Below are 14,135 nucleotides of genomic sequence, written 5' to 3' on the forward strand. Positions count from 1 at the left end.
AAATGTTATATATTTCGAAGGGGAATATTACAGTCAGCTCAGAGGGGTGGCTATGGGTGTACATTGTGCACCCACATATGCCAATATTATTCTTTCACGCTTGGGAAACCAAATATGTTTTTAACTCAAGAGTACAAACAATAGGGGCGTGGCCAAGGATGAACACAGGATAGCAGCAGATTTCTTCAGCTCCACCAATTTCATTACATTGACAGGAATTAATTACTTAAAAAATTAATTCTTGAAGTAATTTTCTTTCTAAATATGTTTGTTTTATATAGTTCTTGAACTATATCTAAAAAAGAAAGGAAATCTTAATAATATTCCTGTCAGAAATTACTTTGGAAATTTTCCTGTCAGTTTATCAGTCTGAAATGAGTTCCAGTAAGACAAATTCTCAAGACTCCAGCATCAAGAAAGAACTTCAGTCTCTGATAATTATAGTCCAGCAACTTACTGCTAAGATGGATAAAATGGATACTAAAATAGACACTTTCATAGAAAAAACTACAAAACAAATAGACTTGTTACATATGGACCTGCAACAACAGAAGATCCAGATGACAGGCATAGAAGAAGCTGTGAATGACATGGAAAATAAAATACAAGAACAGGAAATCAACATTGAATTTCTGCTGAAACAAAATACACATTTACAAACAAAGCTGGATGACCTGGAAAATAGATCTAGGCGCAATAACATTAGGATTTTTGGACTGCCAGAAAATATTGAAGGTAACAATATTACTTCTTTTTTAACAACATGGCTCCCTAAAACTTTAGATTTACCAGAAGCATTCTCTTTTGGTATCGAAGAGCACATAGATCTATAGCTAATACTAACTCTAACAAAAACTATCCTAGATCAGTTATAGTTAGATTTCTATCATCTTTTGATAAAGAGATGGTTCTTAAATCTGCTTGGGCTAAAGCTCCTGTTAAGTTTAATGAGACAACTGTGCGTTTTGACAATGACTATTCTTCCATGGTAATTGCTAAAAGAAAAGTTTTCTGCCACTAATAAGGGAGCTTAAAAGCACAGTTTAAAACATACCTTCTGTTTCCTGCCAAGCTTAAAATCTTCCTTCCTGATGGTCCTAAGGTCTTCGATGATTTAGACTCTGCTTTACTGTTTGTCAAAGAAAAAGGATTTTGGATAAAATAGAAGAAATGGAATGGGCTAGTTCTTCATTAAAGAGATTGGCAACTGAAGCTTCCTGGAAGACTCCAGAGAAGAAGAAGAGACTAAAAACAAATGATTTGTTATATGTTTTTTTCTCTCTCATCATTTTAGTTCATTATTAATCTTTTGAATATAGTTCCTGCATTTCCAGAAAGCCACAAATATTTTGGAAAAGATTTAATCAAAGTTATTCTCTATGTGCAAAGAAATGTTTTGTTTCATAACCAGTCAAAATGCCTGAGGATTTAATGGCAGGCTGTGACTCGATTTGTTTTCTTTCTGAAAAAAGTAAGGTTAGTAATTTGATACATTTTTTATCTTTACCTTTTTTTCCTTCTTCTTTTATTATTTTCTTTGTTTAAACAATGACATTCTATTTAGATTATGTAGTGGGTAAAGGGTGGGGGAGGGCAGGGAGAGAACAGTAATGAAAATATCATTAATAGAATAATAACATATTTATTTCTTGTAAAAGTTTATAAGTTCTTCAAATGCTATTTCTAATTATACTTTCTTGATTATACTGCTTATGCTTGTTTGTAAATAATCTGTCATGCTTTAACTAATAATAATCAGAACTAAATAAGAGTAAATAATATGTTTTATTTTTAACTCTATTAATATAAACAGTAAGTAACATTCCATTGTATATACTTCTTACAGCTTTCTCTTACATTTTTTATTTCTGCCTCACTCCCTTTTATTTTCTACTCTCTTTTCTTTTCTTTATTAATATATAGAAATGCTTTTGACTGTGTGGGCACAGTGAATAATAGGATTTGTATGAAAATTGAGTTGGGAGAAGAATGCTGAGTTTTATTACTTGTTGCTAATTTTGAGTTTAATTTCACTTGCATAGAGGCTGTGATGATCTGTGGAATACATTGTGGAGGTTCTGTCATGTTTAGATGCATTTACACTGCTAAATGAATGTTTGTCACTAGTTTTAATAAGTTTCCGCCAAAATGTTAAGAGAGACAATCTGGGATGTGGGCTGTCTTATGCACAATGTCCTTGAGTTACCTCAGAATCTTCAAATCACAGAATTCTCACAAAGAAACTGAAAGCAGTTAGTATAAACATTGACAAGGTTATCACACTGACACACCACAGATTCAGGAAAAATACTCTGTTCATAAAATATGTCAGTTATAATTAGTTTAAATGATGTAGTTTCTTGTAGTAAGTAAATGTCTTATTTTAGAAGGCATAAAAAATGAAACATTTATTTAAATGTTTTTGAAAATCTACTTAACAGCAGCATAATAATCTGTGTTAAAATTTGTGTTCCAAACATATACTTTACTATAACTCATTTAATTCATCTGATTGACAAACATAAATAATCTTATAACTCTATTCTGGGAGAAATGTCATGTGATATATTTTAAAGCAGTAGGTTAGCATGATTGTAAAATCTGGTTACCAATATGTGTTTGCTGTGCATTATTTTGTATAAAGCAGACAGATTTATTCTAGGGACAGCAAGTAGGACAGTGCTCTACAAAGGCACAACTCAGTGAGATCATATATATATATATATATGTGTGTGTGTGTGTGTGTGTGTGTGTGTGTGTGTGTGTGTGTGTGTGTGTGTGTGTGTGTGTGTGTGTGTGTGTGTGTGTGTGAGTGTGATGGCTTTTTCTGAGAATCTGCATAACTATCTAATATGATTTATAATAATTTCTATAAATACAATATTTTACTCTATTGACAAAATGAATGTTTGCCACAAGTTTTAAAAAGTTTCCCTTAAAATGTTAAGGAGACAATCTGGGATGTGGGCTGTCTCATGCATAGTGTCCATGAGTTTCCTCAAAGCTTCACTCACAGAATTTTCACAGAGAAACTGAAAGCAGTTAGTATAAACATTGACAAGGTTATCACACTGACACACCACAGATTCAGGAAAATACTCTGTTCATAAAATATGTCAGTTATGATGAGTTTAGATGATGTAGTTTCTTGTAGCAAGTAAATATCTTATTTTAGAAGGCATAGAAAATGAAACATTTATTTAAATGTTTTTGAAAATCTACTCAACAGTAGCATAATAATCTGTGTTAAAACTTGTGTCCCAAACATATACTTTACTATAACTCATTTAATTCATCTGATTGACAAGCATAAATAATCTTATAACTCTATTCTGGAAGAAATGTCATGTGATATATTTTAAAGCAGTAGGTTAGCATGATTGTAAAATCTGGTTACTAATATGTGTTTGCTGTGCATTATTTTGTATAAAGCAGACAGATTTATTCTAGGGACAACAAGTAGGATTGTGCTCTACAAAGACACAACTCAGTGAGATCAGATATATATATATATATATATATATATATATATATATATATATGTGTGTGTGTGTGTGTGTGTGTGTGTGTGTGTGTGTGTGTGTGTGTGTGTGTGTGTATGTATATATGTGTATGTGTATGTGTGTGTGTGTGTGTGTGTGTGGGTGTGTGTGTGGGTGTGTGTGTGTGTATGTGTGTGTATATGTATGTGTGTGTGTCTGTGTTTATGTGTGTGATGGCTTTTTTTTTTTTTTTAGGTAATAACGCAGGTGTTTCTGAGAATCTGCATAACTATGCAATATGATTTATAATAATTTTTATGAATACAATATTTTACTCTATTGACAATAATGAGTTTAAGTAAATGCTCATATACAAACAATTCAAGATTTTTTGGAAGCTGTTGATAGAATTCACATGACAGAAAATAGATGCATCTTAATGCATGTAATGTCTGAATCATATTAGCCAAAGTTTTTGATTTAAATGAATGTTAGAACATAATTTTCTCTCCTCTTGATTTCTAACATTAAGATTATTTGAATGCTATTAGAATACAAGTGTTATATATTACATAGATCTATATAATAGTATGAACAGTTTTTAAAAAAAAAAAAAAAAAGTTTATTTTAGTTTATATGATGCTGTTTTACCAAATGTGTAGTTTTGTCTTGATAGATAATTGAATTGAAAACTATTAACCTCAGTTAAATATAACTAGTATTAAATTGATAAGGTGGTAGCTGAGGTACTGCTGCTTAGGGTAGGGGTTAACTTGAGTAGTAAATACTGCTCTAAGTTGGAGTTTTCAACTCAGGCGGGATGCAAGGTTTAATCCTTACATTATTTTCACTTGTTCATTGTTATATGTATATAGTTTGACATCCACAATATATTTTGTACACTCATTGTCACTACAAACAAAATTGAATCCTATACAAAATCCCATAAGAGATTTAATAAATACAGCTATATTTAAAGGTACACCTAAAAGAGGAGATGTAACATTATTTATCTGGTTATTTGTTATTTCGATCATAAGATTCTTGAGTTTTAAAAATGCCAAATGACATCTTTAAAAGGAATTTCTTTAAACATTAATGGATTGAATAATCCGTGTAAAAGGGCAAGCCTAATAAGATACATTAATCTACACAAGGCCAATCTAGTCTTCCTGCAAGAAACCCATCTCTTGAAAAAGATATTGATAAACTAGCCACTAATAAGTATACAGTATTGGTTAGTTCAGAGCACACTCAGAAAAAAGAGGAGTGGCTATTTTATGGAATAAAAGTATGCCCATTCCTAAAACCATTAAGTCTTATCAGGATGACAAAGGAATGTTTTGTATGGTTACAATACAAATTAATGGGAAGACTTACACTTTAATTAATGTATATTGGATACCTGGAATTGGTATTAATACAGTGAAACATCATATTGATAAGATCATATCATTCTCTATAGGGATATTATTTTAGCTGGTGATTTTAATTGTATACTACATGAAAGTGATACTACCACTATAAAGAAAAGAAGAATTACATCTAATGCAAAACATTTAAATGATTTTGCTAATTCTTATCATTTGAATGATATTAATAATCAGATAGAGTCAAAATCATTACCATACACCTTTTTTTCTAACAGATACAAAACTTATTCAAAAATAGATAGGGTCTTTATTTCTAACCAGATGGTAACAGATTTAATTAATTCCAAAATCATTTCATGTCCTATATCTGATCATAACTCAATTGTTTTTGAATTCATGATAAAAAATACTCATAATGTTCAGATCAAAAGGATACCAGCATACTTAACTCAGCTAAAGACTATAAAGAATATATACTTTCAGAAGTACAACATTTTCTAGACATAAATAATACTCCTGAAGTCTCCATTGTCTATGTTTGGGATGCCTTAAAATCATATCTATATGGACAAAGTATCAGATGGTATAATAACAAAAGGAAATCTTGGGATAAGGAATTGTTAGATATTCAAAGTAAACTGGACTCTTATAAGCATAATAACAAAGAAAATATTATGGACAAGAAAGTTATTGAAGAAATAAACAAACTAAATGAGAAATACAAAGAAATTTTAACTCATAAAGTTAAAATAACTTTAGAGAAATACAAGTTTTTGTCTTATTCAATAAGCCCCAAATACTTACATAGACTTAAAAATAAAAAAAAAGATTGAATAAACAAAACCATATCAAAGAAATCTTTTCTCTAAGGAAAAAGAAGAATGTTTCTAGTATACCAGAAATACTGGACGAATTTAGAAATCACTTTCACAAGATTAACCATAACAACATTAACATGGAACCTAAAGATAAAATAAAGGAGTTTATAACCACAAACATGAATAAAAGCTTAATAAACAACAGATTAAACTATTGGACAAGAGTATTTCATATACAGAAGTTATTACACAAATAAATAAGCTTAAATCAAACAAAGCACCGGTAATGATGGTATTATACCAGAGATATATAAAATCCTTTCTAAAACTACATATTCATTAATACATAAGGTTTTATTCTGGCCCAAACTGAGTTAATAACCCCCATCTTGGCAATATACATTTATTTCACCAATTTTAAAACCTAATAAAGATCCAACTAGATGTTCTTCATATCGACCCATCTCATTACTTAATGTTGATTATAAAATGTTTATGAGTATTTTTGCTGATAGATTGAAGACAATTATCCCCGGCATTATAGACATAGATCAGGCGGGCTTCATTGTAAATAGAAATACTTTTGATAATATAAGAAGAACTTTAACATTAATTGATTTTTCAAATAGGAAAAAGAAAGATTTAACACTTATTAGTCTTGATATAGGTTCAGCATTTGATTCAGTAAGTTGGGACTATCTGTTTACCTTACTGAAATGCACAAATTTCTCTGATGCATTTGTAAATTTAATTGAGCATTTATACAAAGGAACGCTGGCTTATATTAAGGTAGGAACATATGTTTCACAAAAAATACCCATTCTTAAAGATACAAAGCAAGGATGTCCACTTTCTCCACTATTATTCACTTTAGTAATGGAGCCTTGGGCTAATTTGATTAGAAACAGTACTGACATAGAGGGTTTTGAAATAGAAGAAAATACAACATCAAAATTCAACTTTTTGCAGATGATGTTTTAATTACATCAGCAGGATCTAATTCTTCTATGCAGTCTTTATTTGATAAAATGATGAATTTTAAAAGTATTTCTGGTTTAATATTCAATGAAGAAAAAACTAAAATACTACCTATATATACACGAAAAAATACTCTCATTAGTGATTTTACTAAATATGTACCCAACTCAGGTCAGATAACTTATTTAGGTATAATACTATCTAAAGATATTAAATCTATTATATATAATAACTATAATACCTGTTTTCTTAATATACAAAATCTTTTTAATACCTGGAATAATATGTTTTTACTATGGAGGAGAGACTTACAATTATTAAAATGATAATATTCCCCAAGATTTTATACTTAATACAATCAATAATACTTTCACCTACAAAAATAACTATCAAGAAACTGAATACACTAATGTTAAATTTCTTATGGGCACCTAATAGACCTAGGATTGCATTAAAGAAACATACTAATAGCTGGTCTCAAGGGGTATTTCTTTTCCAGACTTTAATTTATATATTATCTCTTCTATTATAAAAGTTATTACTTTATTAATAGATCGGTCATATGTCGCAAAATGGAAAGATTATTGGGAGCTAATTAGTATACACTTCATGAAAATCTCCTTAACACATAAAAATATGATTATAAATAACTCCATGTTGTGGTTGCTAAAGGAATTTTGTACCTCACCTATTACACCTAAACATATGGTCTGTTACCCATTAAATATTATTATTAGTTATCGTAACTTTATATTCATGCACCCTAAGTATAGGGAATGGAATTTTATTGTATTCCCTATAATTTATACTCAGGGTATGCTTATGTCATCTACTTCTGAAGGAGCTCATTTAGCTATAGATAATAATCTAAAGTACTGGTATCAGCTGATATCTGATAATAAAGTTAAAAATCTAGATTTCTTAAAACAAGAATTTGATCTAAGAGAAACTTGCTGGTTAGAGGTTCAGATCTTTAGACAACATCTCATTGATAGAATAGATCTAATGTCTATAACAGTTAAAGAATCTATTCCAAAACTGATTGATTACTTGATAATAAATTTACAGCATAAAGTTTCTGATAAAGGTAAACTTTCATATATACATAAAATTATCAGACAAGAAACTTTTTACAATGTAGATTCATACTGGAATTATTTCACCTCTGTTAATGGGGACCCACCAACTCAACAAGATAAACAATATATATTGGAATCTGCTTATAGAACTACATCTTCCATTGTCTGGAGACTTTATACATGGAAATTTTACATAGATCTTTTATACACCTTTGATGATGAATAAAATTAATAATAAAGATAATCTATGTAAGAGATGTAATGTAGAAATTAATGCTGACTGGGCTCATATGTTTTATGACTGTATGAAGTTGAAAGAATACTGGAAGTCAATTAATGAATTTTTGCAGGCTCTTTTACAGATAATTTCATTATTTCTAAGTCTCTTATATTATTCAACACACCTGTACCTCAATGTGTTAAAAGATTAAGCTTCCCTTGTTATGGTCTATCCTAGCAGTGGCTAGGAAAATAATAACTAGAAATTGGATTTCAGATACACCTCCTTCGTTCAATGAATTTAAAAATGTTATGAATATAATGTGTCATATGGAAATAAGCACAATTAGAATGAGAACAACTAGAAAAACATCACATTTTATTGTATGGGATAATTTACAAAATTTGTTAAAAAAATTCTAATTTCAATAGCACAGTATTTTAGTTTAATTAATTGATCTGATTGTAGTGGATGTCTTTGTAAATACTTTAGTTGTTTTGTTGAATATTATAATAATACCTATTTTTAATTATTTGTATAAAATTGTTATGATATTTCTCTTATATGTTAAAACAATAAACTTGTTTTGAAAAAAAAAAAAGAGTACAAACAATACTGTAGATTCTATGGACTTTTTTTAGATGATATATGTATTTTTTGGGTAAGCACAGAGGAGATTTTTAAAGATGTTTTAGATTATTTATTGGGGACCACCAATTTTTTAAAGTTTACTTAAGAATTCAATAGTGCAGAGTTAAACTATTTGGATGTGAATATACAAAAAGACAACAGTGGCTTTAAATCTAAGATACACAGGAAAAAGACTTTCTCTAATTCCTATTTACACTATACAAGTGCTCATCCCCCCTATCAAAAAAGGGGGGTGGTAAAGGGACAATTGGTCCATGCAAGTAGTATGACATCCAAAGACAATGATTTTGAAACTGAGAGTGAGTTTTTGGTGAAGCTTTTTAAACCTAGATGTTACCCCAGTGAACTATTGACAGAAATATACAAGGAAGTATCGAGGCAAGGAAAACAAGATTTTTTCCAATTCTGGGGAAAAACAATTACAACAAGGATACAGCTAGTTCTGTTGCAGGGGATGTAAATGATTTACACTCTGCACTTATTATTACATATAACAGAGAAGCAGGTTTGGTGAGGAGAATGAATGGAACAAATTTGCTAAGATTTCGGACCTAAATTTCAGTTTTGACAAACCTTTCAAATCTATATACTGTAAGGGTAGTAATATCAAAAACCTGCCAGAGAAAGGTACATATTGTAATAAAGTTGGAGATTACCCCAATAAAAGAAAGGGCACACACAAATGTGGTAGTTGTGCCCAATGCCCACACATAATGACTGGAGATACAGTACATTTAAAATGCAGAAACAGGAATATTAGTACTACTGGGTATGCAAATTGCAACACAAAAGGGGTAATATATTTAGCTTTATGTAAAAAATGTGACTCATTCTATGTCAGAAAAATGGAGAGAAAATTTAAACAAAGAGTATATGAACATATGTATGACATTAGGAGAACGAACAAAAACAATGCTTTGTTTAAGCATACTCAAACATATTCAGGGGCTAGTTATTGTTTCTTCATTATAGAAGTAGTATTGATTGATCCAAGAGGTGGCCCTTGGGAAACCAGGTTAGAGTACAGGGAGCTGTATTGGCAGGCTGTCTTAGATGCCAGTAGGCACCCAGGTTTAAATGATACAGTTTCTTTGAAGCCTGTTTTGAAGCTTAGGTCAGCCAAATTGTGAGGCATCCAATAAAGTGAAATTATATATATATATATATATATATATATATATATATATATATTTATCAGTACTGTATTTATAGTACTTAATTGTACAAGTCTGCATAAACTATTTTATTTAACTTATTTATAACTTTGGTATAGTTTTTAAATTTTGCCCACTAGATGGTGCTTTTACACTATTTATTTGTTTAACTGCATATTTTCAATGTATTTCTTCATTTTATTGTTCTACCCAATCTGTTTTTTATTTATTGAAGTCATACTTTGGATGTATTTTAACATGTATTTTCTAAAGATATTTTAACAAACAAAAGGTTTAGTATGTATTTATAACCACACTGATGTTAGTTAGGGGCTTTTAACACAATTAACATAATTGACTGTACACTCAATCACATTGGTTGCTTTGGGTCAATTAAGTTACTTAAGCTTGGTTCTGTGTCAGTGCACTCATGTGAAGAAGTTTTTAAGACGAAAACGTGGTACTTTGTGGATATAGCGTTTATGTGATTACTGCTCTTTCTTTGTCTTTTGTACGTCAATAAAGGCTCTGTGCTGGAACTTTTGGATGTCCTGTGCCTATGCTTTGTTTTCTGGTTTCTGTTTTGGCACTTTCCACACAAATTATGCCTTTTTCTGTAGACTGAAGGTTTTCTGAAAGAAAAAATTGTATCATTCCATGTAATCTGTGTGTTACATAATAAAGCAGTGTCCTTTTAAGTATGTGTTCTCTTTACTTTACAGACATTTATCAGTTTCCTTTTCTTCCTTGTTATTTGTTGTGAACTTCTTCCTTCCTTTCTTTTTTTTGTTTCCTTCTAAACACTCTGAATCCTCCAATATCTGAATACTTGCATCCAGAATTCCAAAGTTGTCAGGAGCATCATCTTGTTTCATAGCGGTTGAATGATCTTTACATACAATAGACACATCATTTGCTAAATGTGTTCTATTTGCTGTTTGCCTAACATTATTTATCTCACCAGTCCAGTCATTAATATATGTAACAACAGTTCTCCAAGCCATGCCAATTGCAGGAGTGCAATCATTATCAGTAAGTCTAAATTTACTTATTTATTTTATTTAACATTTGTTTACTAGGAAAGTCCGACTGGACACAGGTCCTTTTTCAACAGAGGCGCAGGGAGAAAAGCTCCATGAGTAACAGTAAATTTTCATGCACACATTACAATAATCAATAAAGTATAAAGTAAATAAAATGTAGTATACATAAGAACATACACATTTGTTACATCTTGATAACAAAACATGGGCTTTGAACATAGCTAGAACTATTTGTAGGTATGACTTATGTCAAAGATATAAGGTTAAGACAGGCCGGTAGGAACAAAGGATTAAACACTGGGGAGAAGCTGGATATGTTTTGGGTATACTGTGATGTATCAGAGCACTCATGAGGGGTTAGTACAGGAACATAGCCACTTATTTTTTAGATAACCTTTAAGTGATGGCTTAAAGTGGTTAGTGGATGAGACTGAGAGAATGGAGTTAGGAAGGGAGTTCCATATACGAGATATATAGCTGGAAAATAAAAGATTCTCCTGCAGTGTTGTTGGCCTTGTAGACGGGTGAGTAAGTTCTTGTTGTTAGAGAGAAGTGGTCTGCTGGAACTGTAAGGAAGGATGAGATTTTGTAGTGCAGGGGTTCTAGTTGGTTGTGTTACAATTTTGTGAGTTAGAGACAGATGGTTGTAAAGAATAATGTTGGGAAGTTCAAGCCAGTCTAGTATCCTTAAAGCTGTACAATGATGTGTTCTATATGGGCAGTCAGATGCAAACTTAACAATTTTATAACATGCTTCTAATAATGGTAAGCAAATCATCCTATTTTTGACATAAGGAACACAGATCAAAAGTGTTATCAGGTGTTACCTTTAAATATTCATAGCATTTATTACACTGTACAAAATATCCGTGCTTTAGCAAATCATTAATGGCATACTCATTTAAGGAATCCATATTCAGTTTCAAACGAATAAAAAATTATAAAAGAAAGTAATAATCCAAATCAGTAACTGCAGAATTCAAAGAGAACTTAATTCAACTTCTATGAGACAAATCACACAAGCAATATACAACTAAATACTAAAGTACAGTAAAGTTGTTATGAAAGTCAATTAAAAGCTGTAATTCCTTTATTATTACCCACAGTCACACTTTTTTTTTTAACAGTAAAGGTCAATAAATCACAAACTAAGATAGGATTGTTTAGATAGCTCTGGATTGTCCTCTCTGCAGTCTGTGTGAATTTGTACCGGACTAGGTCCCTTGGGATGGCTAGAGCTTGACTGTCTAAAACCTATCTCTTTCTAACAACCAGCAGTGAAAATTAAAGATAAAACAAAATATAAAGCAAAGTAAATCTTCTTGTCTACAAGTTATCCCTTCCTTCCTATAAACAGTGAAAAACAGTAGTAAAAATAAAATATAAATTCAAATTCAAACAAAAAAATATTCTGGAGGGATAGGTTCCTGACCCAGAGACTCCCCATACTCTGGAATAGACTGCCCATACATGTCAAGCAGAGCGCCTCATTGGCCCTCTTCAAACGTAACCTTGATGATTGGCTGGGAGATAGGAAATTCACCCCGGGGATCATGTCAGTCGCCCTGCTAGACAGGGGTCCAGAGAAGTAAATATTGTGGGAAGAAATATCCAGGGAATTGTTATGGCTAGGCTTGCATAGGCCCTCGGGCCAATAGCCTAGTACCAACCTATGAACCTATATAAAACTTCTCTTACCAGTCAACTCCACAGTAAATCTCTTGTATAACGTGTACTCTGATTTTATTGTATATAAAAAAAAACTACACCATGGAAACAAATATTCTTTGTCAATTTCCCCACTGAAAAAAGTGGCCACAGTAATACCCCAACAGAACCCATGTTTTAATCATCACTTAACCTCAGTGAACTACACTTCTTAAAAAACATTAGACTTGAGTACTTTATGCAAATAATCTCTTTATAGCAGTGTTATGTAGTACCTTGTATTTTCATGTTCATTAAACTTTTTAACAGTCTGACCAGGTATTCAATACATTTCCAATTAACTATTCAGTTAATAATGCAAACATAGTTTATTAATCTTTTCTATTTGTTAACCAGGTAGGTGGACTAGACTGAAGACCCTTTTTAACCAAGACTTGAACACAAAGGCTAAGTTATACTGCTGATAAGTATATGGCACAAAAAAAATACAGATTTAAAAGACATTCAAATATGTACAATTATATACATTGATCAGTGTAGGTAATAAAATCAAACCATCATCTTCTTAAGCAGAATATACGCATTCAAGAGGTGGTGAATTAAAAAACTACATTTAACAGAGAGAACTTCAGTGGATTTTGAGGTTTGGTGCTGAAAGGAAACCTGACTTCAATGACAGGGTCGCTTTAAAGCCCAAAATCAAGGGATTCGGTTAAGTGATAATTGCTTATTTTAATAATTGATTGTTGCTTTTATTATATAAATGTGTATTGCTGTCATGTTATTTGTCTGAAGAAGCACCTCGGTGCGAAAGCACTCACACAACATTGTCAAAGTTTGGTTTTATTAAAGAAGTGTGCTACAGCTTTGTTTTCTGGGACTCCCTGTTTTTAACTTAAGAATATTGAAGATTTACCCACAGTTGCCTTTGTTTAATCACTCGGGCTTCGCCCTTGTGATTAATCCACACCAACCGTGGGTAAATCTTCAATATACCACACCACGTAATCAGTTATTGCTTTAGTAACACCACCACAAATTGAAAAAGTACAGTTTTGTACCTACCATATATGTAGATGTTCGAAGATCCACATTGCTGCAGTCATAACCTGTGGGTAGTCCGCTGTCCTCGGTCGGCCCGAATACCAAAGTGTTAGGCTGGCGTCGGTCATGGTCGCTTAGATCTGACGTCAGTACGCCGTGGTACTAAAGCGCATGACCGACGTCATATCCCCAGTCTTTCTTGCCCCAGATGTCAGAAGGCCCTAAAAAGAAAGGCCAAACCCAATAAACAGGAAAAATATCCAACCACCCCTGTACCAATAATATTTACAACCCAAACCACACAACCACCCCAAACTACAGTGGGGAAGGAGGGAGGGAAAATTGGACTGCAGCAATGTGGATCTTTGAACATCTACATTTATGGTAGGTACAAAACTGTACCATGTTCTTCATCTCACATTGCTGCAGTCATAACCTGTGGGTAGAATCCCAAAGCAAAAGTAAAGGGAGGTTGGTAAAATCATAAAGCATTGGGGGCTGCTAGCATGCCCTGCAAAACTGCAGTGGCAAACCCTGCCCTAGATTTAGAATAAAGAGGGAGATGGTAATGCTTAGAAAAGGTGTGCACTGAACTCCAAGTAGCTGCCTCCAAAATATCTTTAGT

The sequence above is a fragment of the Protopterus annectens genome, chromosome 2.part1 (genome assembly GCF_019279795.1).
Source record: "Protopterus annectens isolate FY-2018-M chromosome 2.part1, PAN1.0, whole genome shotgun sequence".
Classification (NCBI taxonomy): Eukaryota; Metazoa; Chordata; order Ceratodontiformes; family Protopteridae; genus Protopterus; species Protopterus annectens.